Raw genomic sequence first — 24887 nt, forward strand, 5'->3', positions numbered from 1 at the left:
TGGTCGATCTCATGAAAAAGAATCGATAGCGTTGGATTAAAATTCTTGGAATTCCATCAAACTTTAGTTGATTGGTCGATCCCATAACAAAGAATCGAGAGTTTTGTTCTTGCGTTCTTGGAATTCAATCAAACTTCAGATGATTGGTCGATCCCATGACAAAGAATCGATAGTTTTGTTCATGCGTTCTTGGATATATATACAACTTCAGATGATTGGTCCATCCCATGACAAAGAATCGATAGTTTTGTTCATGCGTTCTAGGAATTCCATCTAACTTCAGATGATTGGTCGATCCCATGAAAAAGAATCGATAGAGTTGGATTAAAATTCTTGGAATTCCATCAAACTTTAGTTGATTGGTCGATCCCATAACAAAGAATCGAGAGTTTTGTTCTTGCGTTCTTGGAATTCAATCAAACTTCAGATGATTGGTCGATCCCATGACAAAGAATCGATAGTTTTGTTCATGCGTTCTTGGATATATATAAAACTTCAGATGATTGGTCCATCCCATGACAAAGAATCGATAGTTTTAATCTTGCGTTCCTCGAATTCAATCAAACTTCAGAAGATTGGTCGATCCCATGACAAAGAATCGATATAGTTGGTCTCGCTTTCTTGAATATCCATCAAACTTCAAATGATTGGTCGATCCCATGACAAAGAATCAATAGTTTTGGTCTTTCGTGCTTGGAAATTAATCAAACTTCAGATGATTGGTCGATCCCATGACAATGAATCGATCGAGTTGGATTCAAATTCTTGGAATTCCATCAAACTTCAGATGATTGGTCGATCCCATGACAAAGAATCGATAGTTTCGTTCTTGCGTTCCTCGAATTCAATCAAACTTCAGAAGATTGGTCGATCCCATGACAAAGAATCGATATATTTGGTCTCGCTTTCTTGAATATCCACAAAACTTCAGATGATTGGTCGATCCCATGACAAAGAATCAAAAGTTTTGGTCTTTCGTGCTTGGAAATCAATCAAACTTCAGATGATTGGTCGATCCCATGACAATGAATTGATAGAGTTGGATTCAAATTCTTGGAATTCCATCAAACTTCAGATGCTTGGTCGATCCCATGACAAAGAATCGATAGTTTTGTTCTTGCGTTCCTCAAATTCAATCAAACTTCAGAAGATTGGTCGATCCCATGACAAAGAATCGATATATTTGGTCTCGCTTTCTTGAATATCCATCAAACTTCAGATGATTGGTCGATCCCATATCAAAGAATCGAGAGTTTTGTTCTTGCGTTCTTGAAATTCAATCAAACTTCAGATGATTGGTCGATCCCATAACAAAGAATCGAGAGTTTTGTTCTTGCGTCCTTGGAATTCAATCAAACTTCAGATGATTGGTCGATCCCATGACAAAGAATCCATAGTTTTGTTCATGCGTTCTTGGATATATATAAAACTTCAGATGATTGGTCCATCCCATGACAAAGAATCGATAGTTTTGTTCATGCGTTCTAGGAATTCCATCTAACTTCAGATGATTGGTCGATCCCATGAAAAAGAATCGATAGAGTTGGATTAAAATTCTTGGAATTCCATCAAACTTTATTTGATTGGTTGATCTTATAACAAAGAATCGAGAGTTTTGTTCTTGCGTTCTTGGAATTCAATTAAACTTCAGATGATTGGTCGATCCCATGAAAAAGAATCGAAATATTTGGTCTCGCTTTCTTGAATATCCATCAAACTTCAGATGATTGGTCGATCCCATATCAAAGAATCGAGAGTTTTGTTCTTGCGTTCTTGGAATTCAATCAAACTTCAGATGATTGGTCGATCCCATGACAAAGAATCAATAGTTTTGGTCTTGCTTTCTTGGAATTCCATCTAACTTCAGATGATTGGTCGATCCCATGAAAAAGAATCGATAGAGTAGGATTAAAATTCTTGGAATTCCATGAAACTTTAGTTGATTGGTCGATCCCATAACAAAGAATCGAGAGTTTTGTTCTTGCGTTCTTGGAATTCAATCAACTTCAGATGATTGGTCGATCCCATGACAAAGAATCGATAGTTTTGTTCATGCGTTCTAGGAATTCCATCTAACTTCAGATGATTGGTCGATCCCATGAAAAAGAATCGATAGAGTTGGATTAAAATTCTTGGAATTCCATCAAACTTTAGTTGATTGGTTGATCCCATAACAAAGAATCGAGAGTTTTGTTCTTGCGTTCTTGGAATTCAATTAAACTTCAGATGATTGGTCGATCCCATGACAAAGAATCGATAGTTTTGTTCATGCGTTCTTGGATATGTATAAAACTTCAGATGATTGGTCCATCCCATGATAAAGAATCGAGAGTTTTGTTCTTGCGTTCTTGGAATTCAATCAAACTTCAGATGATTGGTTGATCCCATGACAAAGAATCAATAGTTTTGGTCTTGCGTGCTTGGAAATCAATCAAACTTCAGATGATTGGTCGATCCCATGACAATGAATCGATAGAGTTGGATTCAAATTCTTGGAATTCCATCAAACTTCAGATGTTTGGTCCATCCCATGACAAAGAATCGAGAGTTTTGTTCTTGCGTTCTTGGAATTCAATCAAACTTCAGATGATTGGTTGATCCCATGACAAAGAATCAATAGTTTTGGTCTTGCGTGCTTGGAAATCAATCAAACTTCAGAAGATTGGTCGATCCCATGACAAAGAATCGATATATTTGGTCTCGCTTTCTTGGAATTCCATCTAACTTCAGATGATTGGTCGATCTCATGAAAAAGAATCGATAGCGTTGGATTAAAATTCTTGGAATTCCATCAAACTTTAGTTGATTGGTCGATCCCATAACAAAGAATCGAGAGTTTTGTTCTTGCGTTCTTGGAATTCAATCAAACTTCAGATGATTGGTCGATCCCATGACAAAGAATCGATAGTTTTGTTCATGCGTTCTTGGATATATATACAACTTCAGATGATTGGTCCATCCCATGACAAAGAATCGATAGTTTTGTTCATGCGTTCTAGGAATTCCATCTAACTTCAGATGATTGGTCGATCCCATGAAAAAGAATCGATAGAGTTGGATTAAAATTCTTGGAATTCCATCAAACTTTATTTGATTGGTTGATCCCATATTAAAGAATCGAGAGTTTTGTTCTTGCGTTCTTGGAATTCAATTAAACTTCAGATGATTGGTCGATCCCATGACAAAGAATCGATAGTTTTGTTCATGCGTTCTTGGATATGTATAAAACTTCAGATGATTGGTCCATCCCATGATAAAGAATCGAGAGTTTTGTTCTTGCGTTCTTGGAATTCAATCAAACTTCAGATGATTGGTTGATCCCATGACAAAGAATCAATAGTATTGGTCTTGCGTGCTTGGAAATCAATCAAACTTCAGATGATTGGTCAATCCCATGACTAAGAATCGATAGTTTTGGTCTTGTTTTCTTTGAATTCCATCAAAATTCCGATGATTGGTCGATCCCAGAACAAAGAATAGATAGTTTCTGTTCTTGCGTTCTTGGAATTCAAAAAAACTTCAGAAGATTGGTCAATCCCATGACAAAGAATCGATAGTTTTGTTCTTGCTTTGATATAAATCTATCAATTTTCAGTTGTGATTGGTCGAATCCCTGGCAAAGAATCGATAGTTTTGGTCTTGCTTTCTTGGAATTCAATCAAAGTTCAGTTAATTGGTCGTTCCCGTGTCGAAGAAATGATAGTTTCGGATTCGAATTCTTGGAATTCCATTAAACCTCAGATGATCGGTCGATCCCATGACAAAAAATCGATAGATTTGTTCTTTTGTTCTTGGAATTCCATCAAACTTCAGATGATTCGTCGATCCCATGACGAAGAAATGATAGTTTCGGATTCAAATTCTTGGAATTCCATCATACTTCAGATGATTGGTCGATCCCATAACAAAGAATCGATAGTTTTGGTCTTGCTTTCTTGGAATTCAATCAAACTTCAGATGATTGGTAGATCTCATATCAAAGAATCAATAGTTTTGGTCTTGCTTTCTTGGAATTCCATCTAACTTCAAATGATTGGTCGATCCCATGAAAAAGAATCGATAGAGTTGGATTAAAATTCTTGGAATTCCATGAAACTTTAGTTGATTGGTTGATCCCATAACAAAGAATCGAGAGTTTTGTTCTTGCGTTCTTGGAATTCAATTAAACTTCAGATGATTGGTCGATCCCATGACAAAGAATCGATAGTTTTGTTCATGCGTTCTTGGATATATATAAAACTTCAGATGATTGGTCCATCCCATGACAAAGAATCAATAGTTTTGGTCTTGCGGTCTTGGAAATCAATCAAACTTCAGATGATTGGTCGATCCCATGACAAAGAATCGAGAGTTTTGTTCTTGCGTTTTTGGAATTCCATCAAACTTCAGATGATTGGTCGATCCCATGACAAAGAATCGATAGTTTTGTTCTTGCATTCCTCGAATTCAATCAAACTTCAGAAGATTGGTCGATCCCATGACAAAGAATCGATATAGTTGGTCTCGCTTTCTTGAATATCCATCAAAATTCAAATGATTGGTCGATCCCATGACAAAGAATCAATAGTTTTGGTCTTTCGTGATTGGAAAACAATCAAACTTCAGATGATTGGTCGATCCCATGACAATGAATCGATCGAGTTGGATTCAAATTCTTGGAATTCCATCAAACTTCAGATGATTGGTCGATCCCATGACAAAGAATCGATATATTTGGTCTCGCTTTCTTGAATATCCATCAAACTTCAGATGATTGGTCGATCCCATATCAAAGAATCGAGAGTTTTGTTCTTGCGTTCTTGGAATTCAATCAAACTTCAGATGATTGGTCGATCCCATGACAAAGAATCAATAGTTTTGGTCTTGCTTTCTTGGAATTCCATCTAACTTCAGATGATTGGTCGATGCCATGAAAAAGAATCGATAGAGTTGGATTAAAATTCTTGGAATTCCATGAAACTTTAGTTGATTGGTCGATCCCATAACAAAGAATCGATATATTTGGTCTCGCTTTCTCGAATATCCATCAAACTTCAGATGATTGGTCGATCCCATATCAAAGAATCGAGAGTTTTGTTCTTGCGTTCTTGGAATTCAATCAAACTTCAGATGATTGGTCGATCCCATGACAAAGAATCAATAGTTTTGGTCTTGCTTTCTTGGAATTCCATCTAACTTCAGATGATTGGTCGATCCCATGAAAAAGAATCGATAGAGTTGGATTAAAATTCTTGGAATTCCATGAAACTTTAGTTGATTGGTTGATCCCATAACAAAGAATCGAGAGTTTTGTTCTTGCGTTCTTGGAATTCAATCAACTTCAGATGATTGGTCGATCCCATGACAAAGAATCGATAGTTTTGTTCATGCGTTCTAGGAATTCCATCTAACTTCAGATGATTGGTCGATCCCATGTAAAAGAATCGATAGAGTTGGAATAAAATTCTTGGAATTCCATCAAACTTTAGTTGATTGGTTGATCCCATAACAAAGAATCGAGAGTTTTGTTCTTGCGTTCTTGGAATTCAATTAAACTTCAGATGATTGGTCGATCCCATGACAAAGAATCGATAGTTTTGTTCATGCGTTCTTGGATATGTATAAAACTTCAGATGATTGGTCCATCCCATGATAAAGAATCGAGAGTTTTGTTCTTGCGTTCTTGGAATTCAATCAAACTTCAGATGATTGGTTGATCCCATGACAAAGAATCAATAGTATTGGTCTTGCGTGCTTGGAAATCAATCAAACTTCAGATGATTGGTCGATCCCATGACAATGAATCGATAGAGTTGGATTCAAATTCTTGGAATTCCATCAAACTTCAGATGTTTGGTCCATCCCATGACAAAGAATCGAGAGTTTTGTTCTTGCGTTCTTGGAATTCAATCAAACTTCAGATGATTGGTTGATCCCATGACAAAGAATCAATAGTTTTGGTCTTGCGTGCTTGGAAATCAATCAAACTTCAGATGATTGGTCGATCCCATGACAATGAATCGATAGAGTTGGATTCAAATTCTTGGAATTCCATCAAACTTCAGAAGATTGGTCGATCCCATGACAAAGAATCGATATATTTGGTCTCGCTTTCTTGAATATCCATCAAACTTCAGATGATTGGTCGATCCCATGACAACGAATCGATAGTTTTGGTCTTGCTTTCTTGGAATTCCATCTAACTTCAGATGATTGGTCGATCCCATGAAGAAGAATCGATAGAGTTGGGTTAAAATTCTTGGAATTCCATCAAACTTTAGTTGATTGGTCAATCCCATGACTAAGAATCGATAGTTTTGGTCTTGTTTTCTTTGAATTCCATCAAAATTCCGATGATTGGTCGATCCCAGAACAAAGAATAGATAGTTTGTGTTCTTGCGTTCTTGGAATTCAAAAAAACTTCAGAAGATTGGTCAATCCCATGACAAAGAATCGATAGTTTTGTTCTTGCTTTGTTATTAATCTATCAAATTTCAGTTGTGATTGGTCGATTCCCTGGCAAAGAATCGATAGTTTTGGTCTTGCTTTCTTGGAATTCAATCAAAGATCAGTTAATTGGTCGTTCCCATGACGAAGAAATGATAGTTTCGGATTCGAATTCTTGGAATTCCATTAAACCTCAGATGATCGGTCGATCCCATGACAAAAAATCGATAGATTTGTTCTTTTGTTCTTGGAATTCCATCAAACTTCAGATGATTCGTCGATCCCATGACGAAGAAATGATAGTTTTTGATTCAAATTCTTGGAATTCCATCATACTTCAGATGATTGGTCGATCCCATGAAAAAGAATCGATAGTTTTGGTCTTGCTTACTTGGAATTCCATCCAACTTCAGTTGATTGGTGGATCCCATGACGATGAAATGATAGTTTCGGATTCAAATTCTTGGAATTCCATCATACTTCAGATGATTGGTCGATCCCATAACAAAGAATCGATAGTTTTGGTCTTGCTTTCTTGGAATTCAATCAAACTTCAGTAGATTGGTCGATCACATGACAAAGAATCGATAGTTTTGTTCTTGCTTACTTGGAATTCCATCAAACTTCAGATGATTGGTTGATCCCATGACAATGAATAATTAGTTTTGGTCTTGCTTTCTTCGAATTCGATCCAACTTCAGTTGATTGGTGGATCCCATGACGAAGAAATGATAGAGTTGGATTAAAATTCTTGGAATTCAATCAAACTTCAGAAGATTGGTCGATCCAATGACAAAAAATCGATAGTATTGGTTTCGCTTTCTTGGATATCCATCAAACTTCAGTAGATTGGTTGATACCATGACAAAGAATCGATAGTTTTGTTTTTGCGTTCTTGGAATTACATCAAACTTCAGTTGATTAGTCGATCCCATGACGAAGAAATGATAATTTTGGTCTTGCTTTCTTGGAATTCCATCAAACTTCAGGTGATTGGTCAATCCCATGACAAAGAATCAATAGTTTTGTTTTTGCGTTCTTGGAATTCCATTAAACATCAGATGATTGGTCAATCCCATGACTAAGAATCGATAGTTTTGGTTTTGCTTTCTTTGAATTCTATCAAATTTCAGTTGTGATTGGTCGATTCCCTGACAAAAAATCGATAGTTTTGGTCTTGCTTTCTTGGAATTCAATCAAACTTCAGATGATTGGTCGATCCCATGAAAAAGAATCGATAGAGTTGGATTAAAATTCTTGGAATTCCATCAAACTTTATTTGATTGGTTGATCCCATAACAAAGAATCGAGAGTTTTGTTCTTGCGTTCTTGGAATTCAATTAAACTTCAGATGATTGGTCGATCCCATATCAAAGAATCGAGAGTTTTGTTCTTGCGTTCTTGGAATTCAATCAAACTTCAGATGATTGGTCGATCCCATGACGAAGAATCAATAGTTTTGGTCTTGCTTTCTTGGAATTCCATCTAACTTCAGATGATTGGTCGATCCCATGAAAAAGAATCGATAGAGTAGGATTAAAATTCTTGGAATTCCATGAAACTTTAGTTGATTGGTCGATCCCATAACAAAGAATCGAGAGTTTTGTTCTTGCGTTCTTGGAATTCAATCAACTTCAGATGATTGGTCGATCCCATGACAAAGAATCGATAGTTTTGTTCATGCGTTCTAGGAATTCCATCTAACTTCAGATGATTGGTCGATCCCATGAAAAAGAATCGATAGAGTTGGATTAAAATTCTTGGAATTCCATCAAACTTTAGTTGATTGGTTGATCCCATAACAAAGAATCGAGAGTTTTGTTCTTGCGTTCTTGGAATTCAATTAAACTTCAGATGATTGGTCGATCCCATGACAAAGAATCGATAGTTTTGTTCATGCGTTCTTGGATATGTATAAAACTTTAGATGATTGGTCCATCCCATGATAAAGAATCGAGAGTTTTGTTCTTGCGTTCTTGGAATTCAATCAAACTTCAGATGATTGGTTGATCCCATGACAAAGAATCAATAGTTTTGGTCTTGCGTGCTTGGAAATCAATCAAACTTCAGATGATTGGTCGATCCCATGACAATGAATCGATAGAGTTGGATTCAAATTCTTGGAATTCCATCAAACTTCAGATGTTTGGTCCATCCCATGACAAAGAATCGAGAGTTTTGTTCTTGCGTTCTTGGAATTCAATCAAACTTCAGATGATTGGTTGATCCCATGACAAAGAATCAATAGTTTTGGTCTTGCGTGCTTGGAAATCAATCAAACTTCAGAAGATTGGTCGATCCCATGACAAAGAATCGATATATTTGGTCTCGCTTTCTTGGAATTCCATCTAACTTCAGATGATTGGTCAATCTCATGAAAAAGAATCGATAGCGTTGGATTAAAATTCTTGGAATTCCATCAAACTTTAGTTGATTGGTCGATCCCATAACAAAGAATCGAGAGTTTTGTTCTTGCGTTCTTGGAATTCAATCAAACTTCAGATGATTGGTCGATCCCATGACAAAGAATCGATAGTTTTGTTCATGCGTTCTTGGATATATATACAACTTCAGATGATTGGTCCATCCCATGACAAAGAATCGATAGTTTTGTTCATGCGTTCTAGGAATTCCATCTAACTTCAGATGATTGGTCGATCCCATGAAAAAGAATCGATAGAGTTGGATTAAAATTCTTGGAATTCCATCAAACTTTATTTGATTGGTTGATCCCATATTAAAGAATCGAGAGTTTTGTTCTTGCGTTCTTGGAATTCAATTAAACTTCAGATGATTGGTCGATCCCATGAAAAAGAATCGATAGAGTTGGATTAAAATTCTTGGAATTCCATCAAACTTTAGTTGATTGGTTGATCCCATAACAAAGAATCGAGAGTTTTGTTCTTGCGTTCTTGGAATTCAATTAAACTTCAGATGATTGGTCGATCCCATGACAAAGAATCGATAGAGTTGGAATCAAATTCTTGGAATTCCATCAAACTTCAGATGATTGGTCAATCCCATGACTAAGAATCGATAGTTTTGGTCTTGTTTTCTTTGAATTCCATCAAAATTCCGATGATTGGTCGATCCCAGAACAAAGAATAGATAGTTTCTGTTCTTGCGTTCTTGGAATTCAAAAAAACTTCAGAAGATTGGTCAATCCCATGACAAAGAATCGATAGTTTTGTTCTTGCTTTGATATAAATCTATCAAATTTCAGTTGTGATTGGTCGAATCCCTGGCAAAGAATCGATAGTTTTGGTCTTGCTTTCTTGGAATTCAATCAAAGTTCAGTTAATTGGTCGTTCCCATGTCGAAGAAATGATAGTTTCGGATTCGAATTCTTGGAATTCCATTAAACCTCAGATGATCGGTCGATCCCATGACAAAAAATCGATAGATTTGTTCTTTTGTTCTTGGAATTCCATCAAACTTCAGATGATTCGTCGATCCCATGACGAAGAAATGATAGTTTCGGATTCAAATTCTTGGAATTCCATCATACTTCAGATGATTGGTCGACCCCATAACAAAGAATCGATAGTTTTGGTCTTGCTTTCTTGGAATTCAATCAAACTTCAGATGATTGGTAGATCCCATATCAAAGAATCAATAGTTTTGGTCTTGCTTTCTTGGAATTCCATCTAACTTCAAATGATTGGTCGATCCCATGAAAAAGAATCGATAGAGTTGGATTAAAATTCTTGGAATTCCATGAAACTTTAGTTGATTGGTTGATCCCATAACAAAGAATCGAGAGTTTTGTTCTTGCGTTCTTGGAATTCAATTAAACTTCAGATGATTGGTCGATCCCATGACAAAGAATCGATAGTTTTGTTCATGCGTTCTTGGATATATATAAAACTTCAGATGATTGGTCCATCCCATGACAAAGAATCAATAGTTTTGGTCTTGCGTTCCTCGAATTCAATCAAACTTCAGAAGATTGGTCGATCCCATGACAAAGAATCGATATAGTTGGTCTCGCTTTCTTGAATATCCATCAAAATTCAAATGATTGGTCGATCCCATGACAAAGAATCAATAGTTTTGGTCTTTCGTGATTGGAAAACAATCAAACTTCAGATGATTGGTCGATCCCATGACAATGAATCGATCGAGTTGGATTCAAATTCTTGGAATTCCATCAAACTTCAGATGATTGGTCGATCCCATGACAAAGAATCGATAGTTTTGTTTTTGCGTTCCTCGAATTCAATCAAACTTCAGAAGATTGGTCGATCCCATGACAAAGAATCGATATATTTGGTCTCGCTTTCTTGAATATCCATCAAACTTCAGATGATTGGTCGATCCCATATCAAAGAATCGAGAGTTTTGTTCTTGCGTTCTTGGAATTCAATCAAACTTCAGATGATTGGTCGATCCCATGACAAAGAATCAATAGTTTTGGTCTTGCTTTCTTGGAATTCCATCTAACTTCAGATGATTGGTCGATGCCATGAAAAAGAATCGATAGAGTTGGATTAAAATTCTTGGAATTCCATGAAACTTTAGTTGATTGGTCGATCCCATAACAAAGAATCGATATATTTGGTCTCGCTTTCTTGAATATCCATCAAACTTCAGATGATTGGTCGATCCCATATCAAAGAATCGAGAGTTTTGTTCTTGCGTTCTTGGAATTCAATCAAACTTCAGATGATTGGTCGATCCCATGACAAAGAATCAATAGTTTTGGTCTAGCTTTCTTGGAATTCCATCTAACTTCAGATGATTGGTCGATCCCATGAAAAAGAATCGATAGAGTTGGATTAAAATTCTTGGAATTCCATGAAACTTTAGTTGATTGGTCGATCCCATAACAAAGAATGGAGAGTTTTGTTCTTGCGTTCTTGGAATTCAATCAACTTCAGATGATTGGTCGATCCCATGACAAAGAATCGATAGTTTTGTTCATGCGTTCTAGGAATTCCATCTAACTTCAGATGATTGGTCGATCCCATGTAAAAGAATCGATAGAGTTGGATTAAAATTCTTGGAATTCCATCAAACTTTAGTTGATTGGTTGATCCCATAACAAAGAATCGAGAGTTTTGTTCTTGCGTTCTTGGAATTCAATTAAACTTCAGATGATTGGTCGATCCCATGACAAAGAATCGATAGTTTTGTTCATGCGTTCTTGGATATGTATAAAACTTCAGATGATTGGTCCATCCCATGATAAAGAATCGAGAGTTTTGTTCTTGCGTTCTTGGAATTCAATCAAATTTCAGATGATTGGTTGATCCCATGACAAAGAATCAATAGTTTTGGTCTTGCGTGCTTGGAAATCAATCAAACTTCAGATGATTGGTCGATCCCATGACAATGAATCGATAGAGTTGGATTCAAATTCTTGGAATTCCATCAAACTTCAGATGTTTGGTCCATCCCATGACAAAGAATCGAGAGTTTTGTTCTTGCGTTCTTGGAATTCAATCAAACTTCAGATGATTGGTTGATCCCATGACAAAGAATCAATAGTTTTGGTCTTGCGTGCTTGGAAATCAATCAAACTTCAGAAGATTGGTCGATCCCATGACAAAGAATCGATATATTTGGTCTCGCTTTCTTGGAATTCCATCTAACTTCAGATGATTGGTCAATCTCATGAAAAAGAATCGATAGCGTTGGATTAAAATTCATGGAATTCCATCAAACTTTAGTTGATTGGTCGATCCCATAACAAAGAATCGAGAGTTTTGTTCTTGCGTTCTTGGAATTCAATCAAACTTCAGATGATTGGTCGATCCCATGACAAAGAATCGATAGTTTTGTTCATGCGTTCTTGGATATATATACAACTTCAGATGATTGGTCCATCCCATGACAAAGAATCGATAGTTTTGTTCATGCGTTTTAGGAATTCCATCTAACTTCAGATGATTGGTCGATCCCATGAAAAAGAATCGATAGAGTTGGATTAAAATTCTTGGAATTCCATCAAACTTTATTTGATTGGTTGATCCCATATTAAAGAATCGAGAGTTTTGTTCTTGCGTTCTTGGAATTCAATTAAACTTCAGATGATTGGTCGATCCCATGAAAAAGAATCGATAGAGTTGGATTAAAATTCTTGGAATTCCATCAAACTTTAGTTGATTGGTTGATCCCATAACAAAGAATCGAGAGTTTTGTTCTTGCGTTCTTGGAATTCAATTAAACTTCAGATGATTGGTCGATCCCATGACAAAGAATCGATAGAGTTGGATTCAAATTCTTGGAATTCCATCAAACTTCAGATGATTGGTCAATCCCATGACTAAGAATCGATAGTTTTGGTCTTGTTTTCTTTGAATTCCATCAAAATTCCGATGATTGGTCGATCCCAGAACAAAGAATAGATAGTTTCTGTTCTTGCGTTCTTGGAATTCAAAAAAACTTCAGAAGATTGGTCAATCCCATGACAAAGAATCGATAGTTTTGTTCTTGCTTTGATATAAATCTATCAAATTTCAGTTGTGATTGGTCGAATCCCTGGCAAAGAATCGATAGTTTTGGTCTTGCTTTCTTGGAATTCAATCAAAGTTCAGTTAATTGGTCGTTCCCATGTCGAAGAAATGATAGTTTCGGATTCGAATTCTTGGAATTCCATTAAACCTCAGATGATCGGTCGATCCCATGACAAAAAATCGATAGATTTGTTCTTTTGTTCTTGGAATTCCATCAAACTTCAGATGATTCGTCGATCCCATGACGAAGAAATGATAGTTTCGGATTCAAATTCTTGGAATTCCATCATACTTCAGATGATTGGTCGACCCCATAACAAAGAATCGATAGTTTTGGTCTTGCTTTCTTGGAATTCAATCAAACTTCAGATGATTGGTAGATCCCATATCAAAGAATCAATAGTTTTGGTCTTGCTTTCTTGGTATTCCATCTAACTTCAAATGATTGGTCGATCCCATGAAAAAGAATCGATAGAGTTGGATTAAAATTCTTGGAATTCCATGAAACTTTAGTTGATTGGTTGATCCCATAACAAAGAATCGAGAGTTTTGTTCTTGCGTTCTTGGAATTCAATTAAACTTCAGATGATTGGTCGATCCCATGACAAAGAATCGATAGTTTTGTTCATGCGTTCTTGGATATATATAAAACTTCAGATGATTGGTCCATCCCATGACAAAGAATCAATAGTTTTGGTCTTGCGTTCCTCGAATTCAATCAAACTTCAGAAGATTGGTCGATCCCATGACAAAGAATCGATATAGTTGGTCTCGCTTTCTTGAATATCCATCAAAATTCAAATGATTGGTCGATCCCATGACAAAGAATCAATAGTTTTGGTCTTTCGTGATTGGAAAACAATCAAACTTCAGATGATTGGTCGATCCCATGACAATGAATCGATCGAGTTGGATTCAAATTCTTGGAATTCCATCAAACTTCAGATGATTGGTCGATCCCATGACAAAGAATCGATAGTTTTGTTTTTGCGTTCCTCGAATTCAATCAAACTTCAGAAGATTGGTCGATCCCATGACAAAGAATCGATATATTTGGTCTCGCTTTCTTGAATATCCATCAAACTTCAGATGATTGGTCGATCCCATATCAAAGAATCGAGAGTTTTGTTCTTGCGTTCTTGGAATTCAATCAAACTTCAGATGATTGGTCGATCCCATGACAAAGAATCAATAGTTTTGGTCTTGCTTTCTTGGAATTCCATCTAACTTCAGATGATTGGTCGATGCCATGAAAAAGAATCGATAGAGTTGGATTAAAATTCTTGGAATTCCATGAAACTTTAGTTGATTGGTCGATCCCATAACAAAGAATCGATATATTTGGTCTCGCTTTCTTGAATATCCATCAAACTTCAGATGATTGGTCGATCCCATATCAAAGAATCGAGAGTTTTGTTCTTGCGTTCTTGGAATTCAATCAAACTTCAGATGATTGGTCGATCCCATGACAAAGAATCAATAGTTTTGGTCTAGCTTTCTTGGAATTCCATCTAACTTCAGATGATTGGTCGATCCCATGAAAAAGAATCGATAGAGTTGGATTAAAATTCTTGGAATTCCATGAAACTTTAGTTGATTGGTCGATCCCATAACAAAGAATCGAGAGTTTTGTTCTTGCGTTCTTGGAATTCAATCAACTTCAGATGATTGGTCGATCCCATGACAAAGAATCGATAGTTTTGTTCATGCGTTCTAGGAATTCCATCTAACTTCAGATGATTGGTCGATCCCATGTAAAAGAATCGATAGAGTTGGATTAAAATTCTTGGAATTCCATCAAACTTTAGTTGATTGGTTGATCCCATAACAAAGAATCGAGAGTTTTGTTCTTGCGTTCTTGGAATTCAATTAAACTTCAGATGATTGGTCGATCCCATGACAAAGAATCGATAGTTTTGTTCATGCGTTCTTGGATATGTATAAAACTTCAGATGATTGGTCCATCCCATGATAAAGAATCGAGAGTTTTGTTCTTGCGTTCTTGGAATTCAATCAAACTTCAGATGATTGGTCGATCCCATGACAAAGAATCAATAGTTTTGGTCTTGCTTTCTTGGAATTCCATCTAACTTCAGATGATTGGTCGATGCCATGAAAAAGAATCGATAGAGTTGGATTAAAATTCTTGGAATTCCATGAAACTTTAGTTGATTGGTCGATCCCATAACAAAGAATCAATATATTTGGTCTCGCTTTCTTGAATATCCATCAAACTTCAGATGATTGGTCGATCCCATATCAAAGAATCGAGAGTTTTGTTCTTGCGTTCTTGGAATTCAATCAAACTTCAGATGATTGGTCGATCCCATGACAAAGAATCAATAGTTTTGGTCTTGCTTTCTTGGAATTCCATCTAACTTCAGATGATTGGTCGATCCCATGAAAAAGAATCGATAGAGTTGGATTAAAATTCTTGGAATTCCATGAAACTTTAGTTGATTGGTCGATCCCATAACAAAGAATCGAGAGTTTTGTTCTTGCGTTCTTGGAATTCAATCAACTTCAGATGATTGGTCGATCCCATGACAAAGAATCGATAGTTTTGTTCATGCGTTCTTGGATATGTATAAAACTTCAGATGATTGGTCCATCCCATGATAAAGAATCGAGAGTTTTGTTCTTGCGTTCTTGGAATTCAATCAAACTTCAGATGATTGGTTGATCCCATGACAAAGAATCAATAGTATTGGTCTTGCGTGCTTGGAAATCAATCAAACTTCAGATGATTGGTCGATCCCATGACAATGATTCGATAGAGTTGGATTCAAATTCTTGGAATTCCATCAAACTTCAGATGTTTGGTCCATCCCATGACAAAGAATCGAGAGTTTTGTTCTTGCGTTCTTGGAATTCAATCAAACTTCAGATGATTGGTTGATCCCATGACAAAGAATCAATAGTTTTGGTCTTGCGTGCTTGGAAATCAATCAAACTTCAGATGATTGGTCGATCCCATGACAATGAATCGATAGAGTTGGATTCAAATTCTTGGAATTCCATCAAACTTCAGAAGATTGGTCGATCCCATATCAAAGAATCGAGAGTTTTGTTCTTGCGTTCTTGGAATTCAATCAAACTTCAGATGATTGGTCGATCCCATGACAAAGAATCAATAGTTTTGGTCTAGCTTTCTTGGAATTCCATCTAACTTCAGATGATTGGTCGATCCCATGAAAAAGAATCGATAGAGTTGGATTAAAATTCTTGGAATTCCATGAAACTTTAGTTGATTGGTCGATCCCATAACAAAGAATCGAGAGTTTTGTTCTTGCGTTCTTGGAATTCAATCAACTTCAGATGATTGGTCGATCCCATGACAAAGAATCGATAGTTTTGTTCATGCGTTCTAGGAATTCCATCTAACTTCAGATGATTGGTCGATCCCATGTAAAAGAATCGATAGAGTTGGATTAAAATTCTTGGAATTCCATCAAACTTTAGTTGATTGGTTGATCCCATAACAAAGAATCGAGAGTTTTGTTCTTGCGTTCTTGGAATTCAATTAAACTTCAGATGATTGGTCGATCCCATGACAAAGAATCGATAGTTTTGTTCATGCGTTCTTGGATATGTATAAAACTTCAGATGATTGGTCCATCCCATGATAAAGAATCGAGAGTTTTGTTCTTGCGTTCTTGGAATTCAATCAAACTTCAGATGATTGGTCGATCCCATGACAAAGAATCAATAGTTTTGGTCTTGCTTTCTTGGAATTCCATCTAACTTCAGATGATTGGTCGATGCCATGAAAAAGAATCGATAGAGTTGGATTAAAATTCTTGGAATTCCATGAAACTTTAGTTGATTGGTCGATCCCATAACAAAGAATCAATATATTTGGTCTCGCTTTCTTGAATATCCATCAAACTTCAGATGATTGGTCGATCCCATATCAAAGAATCGAGAGTTTTGTTCTTGCGTTCTTGGAATTCAATCAAACTTCAGATGATTGGTCGATCCCATGACAAAGAATCAATAGTTTTGGTCTTGCTTTCTTGGAATTCCATCTAACTTCAGATGATTGGTCGATCCCATGAAAAAGAATCGATAGAGTTGGATTAAAATTCTTGGAATTCCATGAAACTTTAGTTGATTGGTCGATCCCATAACAAAGAATCGAGAGTTTTGTTCTTGCGTTCTTGGAATTCAATCAACTTCAGATGATTGGTCGATCCCATGACAAAGAATCGATAGTTTTGTTCATGCGTTCTAGGAATTCCATCTAACTTCAGATGATTGGTCGATCCCATGTAAAAGAATCGATAGAGTTGGAATAAAATTCTTGGAATTCCATCAAACTTTAGTTGATTGGTTGATCCCATAACAAAGAATCGAGAGTTTTGTTCTTGCGTTCTTGGAATTCAATTAAACTTCAGATGATTGGTCGATCCCATGACAAAGAATCGATAGTTTTGTTCATGCGTTCTTGGATATGTATAAAACTTCAGATGATTGGTCCATCCCATGATAAAGAATCGAGAGTTTTGTTCTTGCGTTCTTGGAATTCAATCAAACTTCAGATGATTGGTTGATCCCATGACAAAGAATCAATAGTATTGGTCTTGCGTGCTTGGAAATCAATCAAACTTCAGATGATTGGTCGATCCCATGACAATGATTCGATAGAGTTGGATTCAAATTCTTGGAATTCCATCAAACTTCAGATGTTTGGTCCATCCCATGACAAAGAATCGAGAGTTTTGTTCTTGCGTTCTTGGAATTCAATCAAACTTCAGATGATTGGTTGATCCCATGACAAAGAATCAATAGTTTTGGTCTTGCGTGCTTGGAAATCAATCAAACTTCAGATGATTGGTCGATCCCATGACAATGAATCGATAGAGTTGGATTCAAATTCTTGGAATTCCATCAAACTTCAGAAGATTGGTCGATCCCATGACAAAGAATCGATATATTTGGTCTCGCTTTCTTGAATATCCATCAAACTTCAGATGATTGGTCGATCCCATGACAACGAATCGATAGTTTTGGTCTTGCTTTCTTGGAATTCCATCTAACTTCAGATGATTGGTCGATCCCATGAAGAAGAATCGATAGAGTTGGGTTAAAATTCTTGGAATTCCATCAAACTTTAATTGATTGGTCAATCCCATGACTAAGAATCGATAGTTTTGGTCTTGTTTTCTTTGAATTCCATCAAAATTCCGATGATTGGTCGATCCCAGAACAAAGAATAGATAGTTTCTGTTCTTGCGTTCTTGGAATTCAAAAAAACTTCAGAAGATTGGTCAATCCCATGACAAAGAATCGATAGTTTTGTTCTTGCTTTGTTATTAATCTATCAAATTTCAGTTGTGATTGGTCGATTCCCTGGCAAAGAATCGATAGTTTTGGTCTTGCTTTCTTGGAATTCAATCAAAGTTCAGTTAATTGGTCGTTCCCATGACGAAGAAATGATAGTTTCGGATTCGAATTCTTGGAATTCCATTAAACCTCAGATGATCGGTCGATCCCATGACAAAAAATCGATAGATTTGTTCTTTTGTTCTTGGAATTCCATCAAACTTCAGATGATTCGTCGATCCCATGACGAAGAAATGATAGTTTCGGATTCAAATTCTTGGAATTCCATCATACTTCAGATGATTGGTCGATCCCATGAAAAAGAATCGATAGTTTTGGTCTTGCTTACTTGGAATTCCATCCAACTTCAGTTGATTGGTGGATCCCATGACGAAGAAATGATAGTTTCGGATTCAAATTCTTGGAATTCCATCATACTTCAGATGATTGGTCGATCCCATAACAAAGAATCGATAGTTTTGGTCTTGCTTTCTTGGAATTCAATCAAACTTCAGTAGATTGGTCGATCACATGACAAAGAATCGATAGTTTTGTTCTTGCTTACTTGGAATTCCATCAAACTTCAGATGATTGGTTGATCCCATGACAATGAATAATTAGTTTTGGTCTTGCTTTCTTCGAATTCGATCCAACTTCAGTTGATTGGTGGATCCCATGACGAAGAAATGATAGAGTTGGATTAAAATTCTTGGAATTCAATCAAACTTCAGAAGATTGGTCGATCCAATGACAAAAAATCGATAGTATTGGTTTCGCTTTCTTGGATATCCATCAAACTTCAGTAGATTGGTTGATACCATGACAAAGAATCGATAGTTTTGTTTTTGCGTTCTTGGAATTACATCAAACTTCAGTTGATTAGTCGATCCCATGACGAAGAAATGATAATTTTGGTCTTGCTTTCTTGGAATTCCATCAAACTTAAGGTGATTGGTCAATCCCATGACAAAGAATCAATAGTTTTGTTTTTGCGTTCTTGGAATTCCATTAAACATCAGATGATTGGTCAATCCCATGACTAAGAATCGATAGTTTTGGTTTTGCTTTCTTTGAATTCTATCAAATTTCAGTTGTGATTGGTCGATCCCATGACAAAGAATCGATAGTTTTGGTCTTGCTTTCTTGGAATTCCATCAAACTTTAGTTGATTGGTCGATCCCATAACAAAGAATCGAGAGTTTTGTTCTTGCGTTCTTGGAATTCAATCAAACTTCAGATGATTGGTCGATCCCATGACAAAGAATCGATAGTTTTGTTCATGCGTTCTTGGATATATATAAAACTTCAGATGATTGGTCGATCCCATGAAAAAGAATCGATAGAGTTGGATTAAAATTCTTGGAATTCCATCAAACTTTATTTGATTGGTTGATCCCATAACAAAGAATCGAGAGTTTTGTTCTTGCGTTCTTGGAATTCAATTAAACTTCAGATGATTGGTCGATCCCATGAAAAAGAATCGATAGAGTTGGATTAAAATTCTTGGAATTCCATCAAACTTTAGTTGATTGGTTGATCCCATAACAAAGAATCGAGAGTTTTGTTCTTGCGTTCTTGGAATTCAATTAAACTTCAGATGATTGGTCGATCCCATGACAAAGAATCGATAGAGTTGGATTCAAATTCTTGGAATTCCATCAAACTTCAGATGATTGGTCAATCCCATGACTAAGAATCGATAGTTTTGGTCTTGTTTTCTTTGAATTCCATCAAAATTCCGATGATTGGTCGATCCCAGAACAAAGAATAGATAGTTTCTGTTCTTGCGTTCTTGGAATTCAAAAAAACTTCAGAAGATTGGTCAATCCCATGACAAAGAATCGATAGTTTTGTTCTTGCTTTGATATAAATCTATCAAATTTCAGTTGTGATTGGTCGAATCCCTGGCAAAGAATCGATAGTTTTGGTCTTGCTTTCTTGGAATTCAATCAAAGTTCAGTTGATTGGTCGTTCCCATGTCGAAGAAATGATAGTTTCGGATTCGAATTCTTGGAATTCCATTAAACCTCAGATGATCGGTCGATCCCATGACAAAAAATCGATAGATTTGTTCTTTTGTTCTTGGAATTCCATCAAACTTCAGATGATTCGTCGATCCCATGACGAAGAAATGATAGTTTCGGATTCAAATTCTTGGAATTCAATCATACTTCAGATGATTGGTCGATCCCATAACAAAGAATCGATAGTTTTGGTCTTGCTTTCTTGGAATTCAATCAAACTTCAGATGATTGGTAGATCCCATATCAAAGAATCAATAGTTTTGGTCTTGCTTTCTTGGAATTCCATCTAACTTCAAATGATTGGTCGATCCCATGAAAAAGAATCGATAGAGTTGGATTAAAATTCTTGGAATTCCATGAAACTTTAGTTGATTGGTCGATCCCATGACAATGAATCGATCGAGTTGGATTCAAATTCTTGGAATTCCATCAAACTTCAGATGATTGGTCGATCCCATATCAAAGAATCGAGAGTTTTGTTCTTGCGTTCTTGGAATTCAATCAAACTTCAGATGATTGGTCGATCCCATGACAAAGAATCAATAGTTTTGGTCTTGCTTTCTTGGAATTCCATCTAACTTCAGATGATTGGTCGATCCCATGAAAAAGAATCGATAGAGTTGGATTAAAATTCTTGGAATTCCATGAAACTTTAGTTGATTGGTCGATCCCATAACAAAGAATCGAGAGTTTTGTTCTTGCGTTCTTGGAATTCAATCAACTTCAGATGATTGGTCGATCCCATGACAAAGAATCGATAGTTTTGTTCATGCGTTCTAGGAATTCCATCTAACTTCAGATGATTGGTCGATCCCATGTAAAAGAATCGATAGAGTTGGATTAAAATTCTTGGAATTCCATCAAACTTTAGTTGATTGGTTGATCCCATAACAAAGAATCGAGAGTTTTGTTCTTGCGTTCTTGGAATTCAATTAAACTTCAGATGATTGGTCGATCCCATGACAAAGAATCGATAGTTTTGTTCATGCGTTCTTGGATATGTATAAAACTTCAGATGATTGGTCCATCCCATGATAAAGAATCGAGAGTTTTGTTCTTGCGTTCTTGGAATTCAATCAAACTTCAGATGATTGGTTGATCCCATGACAAAGAATCAATAGTATTGGTCTTGCGTGCTTGGAAATCAATCAAACTTCAGATGATTGGTCGATCCCATGACAATGATTCGATAGAGTTGGATTCAAATTCTTGGAATTCCATCAAACTTCAGATGTTTGGTCCATCCCATGACAAAGAATCGAGAGTTTTGTTCTTGCGTTCTTGGAATTCAATCAAACTTCAGATGATTGGTTGATCCCATGACAAAGAATCAATAGTTTTGGTCTTGCGTGCTTGGAAATCAATCAAACTTCAGATGATTGGTCGATCCCATGACAATGAATCGATAGAGTTGGATTCAAATTCTTGGAATTCCATCAAACTTCAGAAGATTGGTCGATCCCATGACAAAGAATCGATATATTTGGTCTCGCTTTCTTGAATATCCATCAAACTTCAGATGATTGGTCGATCCCATGACAACGAATCGATAGTTTTGGTCTTGCTTTCTTGGAATTCCATCTAACTTCAGATGATTGGTCGATCCCATGAAGAAGAATCGATAGAGTTGGGTTAAAATTCTTGGAATTCCATCAAACTTTAGTTGATTGGTCAATCCCATGACTAAGAATCGATAGTTTTGGTCTTGTTTTCTTTGAATTCCATCAAAATTCCGATGATTGGTCGATCCCAGAACAAAGAATAGATAGTTTCTGTTCTTGCGTTCTTGGAATTCAAAAAAACTTCAGAAGATTGGTCAATCCCATGACAAAGAATCGATAGTTTTGTTCTTGCTTTGTTATTAATCTATCAAATTTCAGTTGTGATTGGTCGATTCCCTGGCAAAGAATCGATAGTTTTGGTCTTGCTTTCTTGGAATTCAATCAAAGTTCAGTTAATTGGTCGTTCCCATGACGAAGAAATGATAGTTTCGGATTCGAATTCTTGGAATTCCATTAAACCTCAGATGATCGGTCGATCCCATGACAAAAAATCGATAGATTTGTTCTTTTGTTCTTGGAATTCCATCAAACTTCAGATGATTCGTCGATCCCATGACGAAGAAATGATAGTTTCGGATTCAAATTCTTGGAATTCCATCATACTTCAGATGATTGGTCGATCCCATGAAAAAGAATCGATAGTTTTGGTCTTGCTTACTTGGAATTCCATCCAACTTCAGTTGATTGGTGGATCCCATGACGAAGAAATGATAGTTTCGGATTCAAATTCTTGGAATTCCATCATACTTCAGATGATTGGTCGATCCCATAACAAAGAATCGATAGTTTTGGTCTTGCTTTCTTGGAATTCAATCAAACTTCAGTAGATTGGTCGATCACATGACAAAGAATCGATAGTTTTGTTCTTGCGTTCTTGGAATTCCGTCAAACTTCAGATGATTGGTCGATCCCATGACAAAGAATCGATTGTTTTGGTCTTGCTTACTTGGAATTCCATCAAACTTCAGATGATTGGTTGATCCCATGACAATGAATAATTAGTTTTGGTCTTGCTTTCTTCGAATTCGATCCAACTTCAGTTGATTGGTGGATCCCATGACGAAGAAATGATAGAGTTGGATTAAAATTCTTGGAATTCAATCAAACTTCAGAAGATTGGTCGATCCAATGACAAAAAATCGATAGTATTGGTTTCGCTTTCTTGGATATCCATCAAACTTCAGTAGATTGGTTGATACCATGACAAAGAATCGATAGTTTTGTTTTTGCGTTCTTGGAATTACATCAAACTTCAGTTGATTAGTCGATCCCATGACGAAGAAATGATAATTTTGGTCTTGCTTTCTTGGAATTCCATCAAACTTAAGGTGATTGGTCAATCCCATGACAAAGAATCAATAGTTTTGTTTTTGCGTTCTTGGAATTCCATTAAACATCAGATGATTGGTCAATCCCATGACTAAGAATCGATAGTTTTGGTTTTGCTTTCTTTGAATTCTATCAAATTTCAGTTGTGATTGGTCGATTCCCTGACAAAGAATCGATAGTTTTGGTCTTGCTTTCTTGGAATTCCATCAAACTTTAGTTGATTGGTCGATCCCATAACAAAGAATCGAGAGTTTTGTTCTTGCGTTCTTGGAATTCAATCAAACTTCAGATGATTGGTCGATCCCATGACAAAGAATCGATAGTTTTGTTCATGCGTTCTTGGATATATATATAAAACTTCAGATGATTGGTCCATCCCATGACAAAGAATCGATAGTTTTGTTCATGCGTTCTAGGAATTCCATCTAACTTCAGATGATTGGTCGATCCCATGAAAAAGAATCGATAGAGTTGGATTAAAATTCTTGGAATTCCATCAAACTTTAGTTGATTGGTTGATCCCATAACAAAGAATCGAGAGTTTTGTTCTTGCGTTCTTGGAATTCAATTAAACTTCAGATGATTGGTCGATCCCATGACAAAGAATCGATAGAGTTGGATTCAAATTCTTGGAATTCCATCAAACTTCAGATGATTGGTCAATCCCATGACTAAGAATCGATAGTTTTGGTCTTGTTTTCTTTGAATTCCATCAAAATTCCGATGATTGGTCGATCCCAGAACAAAGAATAGATAGTTTCTGTTCTTGCGTTCTTGGAATTCAAAAAAACTTCAGAAGATTGGTCAATCCCATGACAAAGAATCGATAGTTTTGTTCTTGCTTTGATATAAATCTATCAAATTTCAGTTGTGATTGGTCGAATCCCTGGCAAAGAATCGATAGTTTTGGTCTTGCTTTCTTGGAATTCAATCAAAGTTCAGTTAATTGGTCGTTCCCATGTCGAAGAAATGATAGTTTCAGATTCGAATTCTTGGAATTCCATTAAACCTCAGATGATCGGTCGATCCCATGTCAAAAAATCGATAGATTTGTTCTTTTGTTCTTGGAATTCCATCAAACTTCAGATGATTCGTCGATCCCATGACGAAGAAATGATAGTTTCGGATTCAAATTCTTGGAATTCAATCATACTTCAGATGATTGGTCGATCCCATAACAAAGAATCGATAGTTTTGGTCTTGCTTTCTTGGAATTCAATCAAACTTCAGATGATTGGTAGATCCCATATCAAAGAATCAATAGTTTTGGTCTTGCTTTCTTGGAATTCCATCTAACTTCAAATGATTGGTCGATCCCATGAAAAAGAATCGATAGAGTTGGATTAAAATTCTTGGAATTCCATGAAACTTTAGTTGATTGGTTGATCCCATAACAAAGAATCGAGAGTTTTGTTCTTGCGTTCTTGGAATTCAATTAAACTTCAGATGATTGGTCGATCCCATGACAAAGAATCGATAGTTTTGTTCATGCGTTCTTGAATATATATAAAACTTCAGATGATTGGTCCATCCCATGACAATGAATAATTAGTTTTGGTCTTGCTTTCTTCGAATTCGATCCAACTTCAGTTGATTGGTGGATCCCATGACGAAGAAATGATAGAGTTGGATTAAAATTCTTGGAATTCAATCAAACTTCAGAAGATTGGTCGATCCAATGACAAAAAATCGATAGTATTGGTTTCGCTTTCTTGGATATCCATCAAACTTCAGTAGATTGGTTGATACCATGACAAAGAATC

Source organism: Cloeon dipterum, chromosome 1 (assembly GCF_949628265.1).
Source record: "Cloeon dipterum chromosome 1, ieCloDipt1.1, whole genome shotgun sequence".
Classification (NCBI taxonomy): Eukaryota; Metazoa; Arthropoda; class Insecta; order Ephemeroptera; family Baetidae; genus Cloeon; species Cloeon dipterum.